General features: G+C 49.6%; 1 pseudogene; it reads left to right on the top strand.

Moving 5' to 3' along the window:
* Positions 1 to 2,087: 2,087 nt before the first annotated feature.
* On the top strand, positions 2,088 to 4,222 carry LOC103609823 (annotated as a pseudogene).
* The last annotated feature ends 1,000 nt before the right edge of the window (positions 4,223 to 5,222 follow it).

Below are 5,222 nucleotides of genomic sequence, written 5' to 3' on the forward strand. Positions count from 1 at the left end.
AAAACCAACCAACCAACCAACAAACAAACAAACAGGCAAAGGACCTGAACAGGCATTTCTCAAAAGAAAGCATACAGATGGCCAGCAGGCACATGAAAAAATGCTCAACAACAATAAGCATCAGGAAAATGCAAATTAAAACCACCATGACATATTATCTCACTCCAGTTAAAATGGCTATTATCAATGAGAAAAAAAAATAACAAATGCTGGTGAGGATGCAGAGAGAAAGGAACTTTCCTACATTGCTGGTGGGAGTGTAAATTGGTACAGCCACTGTGGAAAACAGTATGCAGGTTCCTCAGAGAACTAAAAATAGATCTACCTTACAACCCAGCTATCCCACTACTGGACATACACTCAAAGGAAATGAAATCAACACATCAAAAAGACACCTGCACTCCCATGTTCATCATAACGCTATTGCAATAGCCAAGAGACGGAATCAATCTAAATGCCCATCAATGCATGAATGGATCAAAAAACCCGTGGTATGTATACACAATGGAATACTACTTGGCTATCAAAAGAAATGATATCCTGTCATTTGTAGCAACATGGATGGAACTGGAAACCATCATGATAAGTGAAGTAAGTCAGGCACAGAAAAACAATCACTGCATGATATCACTTATATGTGGAATCTAAAACAATTTTAAAAAATAGAATTAGAGATTAGAATAATCGTTACCAGAGGCTGGGGGTCGGGGGGAGGAGGAGGAAATGTGGTGGGTTAATGGGCACAACACTATACTGTCTACCCTAAGTGAATCATTGTGCAGTATACGCATGTGTTGAAACAATATACTGTACTCCGCAGATGTGTACAAGTAAACGTTAAAATATTTTGAATAAAAAAAATTAAAAAATAAAAAGGAAATTGTACTTACCCAACAGAAAAAAAGTGTGAAGAAATAAGTTTACTCACTGAACATACATGTCTACCTTTGTTTCCTTCTGAATCCCCTGTGAAATCACAAGGAATGGATTGTTTTGAAAAAGGCAAAACCGCTACAGTGGAAAGAATGGGAGAAGAAATGAAACAACGATAACACGGACTGGAAGCCACAAGACAGACGGACGAGTGGTAATTGATAAAAGGAAACAGAAATCTAAGAAGGCTCTACTGGGGCAAATCACAGAACAGCGATTTATGCTGCAAATTCCACAAACCTCAGGAACTGGTGGCAGCGGGTAGGTGTGGAATTGGGGACGAGGCGGCAGAAAGACTCAAACGAGGACTGATTGAGAGTCTGTTTATTTAACAAGCACTTGGATCTGCATCTCCCCACTGTACTGTGGATAGCCAGGCTACTGCCCACTCCTCCCAGCAAAAACTGGCTGGAGAGGGTCTCCGGTCTGCAGAACACCTGGGCTACCTACTGAACCAGGGCTCTGTCGGGCATTGTGGATGCTGACGTGCCTCAGTCTGTTTGCTTTACCCGCCTCCCGGGATGCTGCAGCCAGCCTTACCCTCCAGGCAGGAGACCTGGAGATGCTCTCTGGGGAATCTGTCCAGCACAAGAAGAAAGAGTTAAAGATACTGATATCAGTGGTTCTCCAGCAGAATGGACCATCTGTACTCAAAACATTCAAGGTTTATGGAACATATGTCTCCAGACGGCAAGGGTCCCCCAGGTTTCTACCATAATGGGTGAAAGGCCCATGACAAGGCACACCATCACTGGAGTCAAAGAGAAGATATGGGGTCAGCTGGTCCATGGTAGTAAGGAAGTCCAGGTGGAACTGTGCTCAGCCTAAACATTGGCTCACCCTCAGCGCTGTGGTGGTCCGGTTGGGAGCAGAGGGCAAAGCGGCTTCCAGCAGTGTAGGCCAGCCCTGGCAGGGTGCCCTTCTCGGTCCAGCATCACCCCGCCTCCAGGGTAGCACCCGCTTCCCCGCTCCCAGCCTGGGGCCCAGTGGGCGCTTCAGCCAGGCCGCCCTGCCGCCCCGGTGCCCCGTCTCCAGTACCGGAGGGCTGGGTGGGGCAGATGTGCAGCCCACGGCTGGACAGCCTACTGCTGGTCTTTATAGCCCTCCTCCGGGCTGTCCAAATGCTGACATGGAACAGCCCATTCAGAACCTCCATGGAGAAGTCTGGGATGAATTTTGGGGACTGCCGGAGCAAGAAGGACATGCTGGAGACCATAGACATGCAGCAGCAGCAGCTCCTCCAGTACCAGCTGTGGCTCGAGGCTGTGTCTATGCCTGTAGAAACCTGCTGAAGGAGAAGGAGGAGCTGGAGGCCAGCATCAAGGTGCTGTTGGTATTTCACCAGGTGGTGTGGGCCTTGCAGGTGTGCAACCTCACCTTTCCTGACTCTGTGGATGACAGGTGCACCACCCACAGCAAAGATAGCACTGGGACCACCAACAGCTTGGACACTGTGGCCAGTCTCATGAGCACCACCGGTGAGTCTGGAGTAGAAGATGACAGACCGGCCCATGGACCACCACCTCCGAAGTCCACAGAGGCTGAGAGTGGTGTTAGCAGTTAGCAGTGGGGATGGGCTGTTTGTGAGTGGGGAGGAGGACAGAAGCCTGCACCCGCTGAAGACTCAGTCGGCTACTTTGACCAGCTCTTTGGCTATAGTCACACAGGAAAAGTCCTGCATGGAGGCTTCTTACCTGGCTGACAGGAAGATGAAACAGGGCTTAGAGGATGCCAATAAAAAGGCAGAGAAGGAGAGGGGCCATCTGGAGGGAGAATTGAAGGGGCTGTAGGAGCAGATCGCAGAAAACAAAGCCCGACTTATCAAGCAACAGCATGATCGGGCCTAAGAGCAGAGTGGCCAGGCTTTGATGCTGTGGGAACTCCAGAAACTGCTGCAGGAGAAGACTCAGCGCCAGGACCTGGAGCTGCAGTTAGAAGAGACCTGAGAAGCCCTGGCATGGCGGGCATATGCAGCTGAACAGATGGAAGGGTTTGAACTGCAGACCAAGCGGCTGACCCTGAAGGTGAAGGAGATGAAAGGTGAGCTGCAGGCCATTCAGGAAGAGAAGAATCGACGAGATCTCCAGCTGCAAGAGCTTCATGAAGAGGCCGCCTGCCTTAAGAGTCCTTTCCAGGCTCAGTTGCAGCAGGAAATGAGGAAGACAGCCCTTGCAGAGGATCAACTCTGCCAGCAATCTCAGGTGGAAGAGCAGAGGGTGGTAGCCCTAGAGAATCAAATATCCGAGGTGTCTGAACTGCTGGGCACCTATGAGAAAGCCAAGCAGAGGGACCAGCTGGCCATCCAGAAGCTGAAGGAGCACATTCTGCAGCTAGACTTGGAGAACAAGACTCTGGCTCTAGCAGCCTCAAGCTAGTCCCCTCTAGACAGCTATGGAGAGGAGTTGAGTCTGGATGTCCATGTCCTGAAGGGCTGCTGCAGGTCGCAGCCAGGTGACCTTGGATGTGGAGAAACTCTGTGACCTGGAGGTAATGCCCAGCTTGGAGATTGCTGGTGGGGAGAAGGCTACTGCACCCTCCTATCAACAGGAGCTGAAACAGCTGAAGGAAGAGCTTGAGAGGTACAACAAGATGAGGGCCCAGGTTGTCCTGAAGAGTAAGAATGCCAAAGACACCTGGCGAAGGAGCTGGAGGCAGCCCAGGAGCAGCTTGCAGAGCCAGCTGGACTTCAGGGACCACACACTGAAACTGGAGGAGGAACTGCACAAGCAATGGGACCATGCTCTGGCCGTGCTCGCTGAGAAGGACTTGGAGCTTGAGCAACTGCATTCTGTGGCCTTGTCCTCTGGGCTGCCAGGATGCAGAAGCCCTGTGGGTGGTGGGGGTCCTGGGAACCCAGCTGAAGCATATTCCCCAGATAGCCTGACCCAAGCACTGTGCTTTGCTACAGCCAATGAACCCACTCTCTTCCTGTAAGCTGAGCAGTCGGCCTGTAAGGAGGTGGAGATGACATCGCTGAGAAAGCAGAAACACAGGCGGGAGGCAGAGGTGCATCAGTTGCAGGATCAGCTGCTGGAGGAGGGGGAGCAGCATCGCGAGGAGGTTGGAGCCCTGCAGAGCCACATTGAAAAGAACATGAGGGACCAGAGCAGGGAGGGAGTCAACTTGGAGTATCTCAAGAACATCATCTACCACTTCCTGACCTTACCTGACACCCTGGGATGCCAGCAGACTCTCATAGCCGTGCTATCTTGCACTTGAATACAGTAGAGAAACTAGTGATAATCAGCTCCCAACCAGTGGTAGCTGGTGGCCTTCTGGTAAGAGCTGATGCCATTTTCACTAACTCCTGAACTTTCTGTGCCTCTTCGATGTGGGGAGCGGCAGGCCCTGGTTTCTACTGCCTCTTCTCTTATATTATCATTTATTTCTTCGCTGTGTTGAACTGGGAGGAGTCTTCAGTATGGAATGGGATTTTCTGCAAAGTGCCATTAATGCTGCTTTATCCTGGGACCCTAGAGATACTGAAAGTGTTGAGACAGCATATTCTCATGAGGTGTATGTGAGGGGAGGAGCAGGTGCGGGGGAGAGGTTAGGACTGAGAGATGCACAAGTTGGGTAAATGGTGAAAATCTTTTAAAATAAGATTTTTTTTTTTTTTTAATATCATGCTCCCAGTGCAGAGCTAGGAGTACATGTGACTCCAAAGGGAGTCAGTTAATTTTGGAACATACGCAATGATGAGCTAGCTACTTACTCCATCTCTTCAGAGTCTGGTCCACTGCTGCCCCAGTTCTCTGGGTTTCCAGGTTGAAATTTGAAATAGTGACAGATTGTCCACTAGTCCATAGGGCCAAGGATTGACGAGTCCATCCTGCAACCAGGAGGCTTGGTCCAGTTAGGGCCTGGGGACAACCTAAGCAATCTATTCAAAACGTAGCCCTTGTGACCATCCTAGAGAGAGCCCCGAGTGCCACTTTGATCTTAGGGATTTCCTAAGTGACCTGCTTTTGGCCTGCAGTGGGTTAAATTAGACCTATCTCATTTATCCCTGCCTTAACCTGTCTGTATAAGGATGGCCTGAGAATATGAGTGAATGATTTTGCTGTCTTCTTCTCGATGTAGAACTTTTACTAAATAATAAAATCCTAGTTTTTTGGGCTGGCTGGTTTGTTCAGTTAGTTAGAGCTTGGTGTGATCACATGAAGGTCAAGGCTTTGGATCCCGGTACAAGCCAGCCAACAAAACAAAACAAAAAATCCTAGCTTCTTACAGAGAGGGGTCCAAACAGTAAGCTCTGATCCTGCCTGGATGCGAGGAATTAGCTCAGA

Source organism: Galeopterus variegatus, unplaced genomic scaffold (assembly GCF_000696425.1).
Source record: "Galeopterus variegatus unplaced genomic scaffold, G_variegatus-3.0.2 Scaffold10141, whole genome shotgun sequence".
Lineage (NCBI taxonomy): Eukaryota > Metazoa > Chordata > Mammalia > Dermoptera > Cynocephalidae > Galeopterus > Galeopterus variegatus.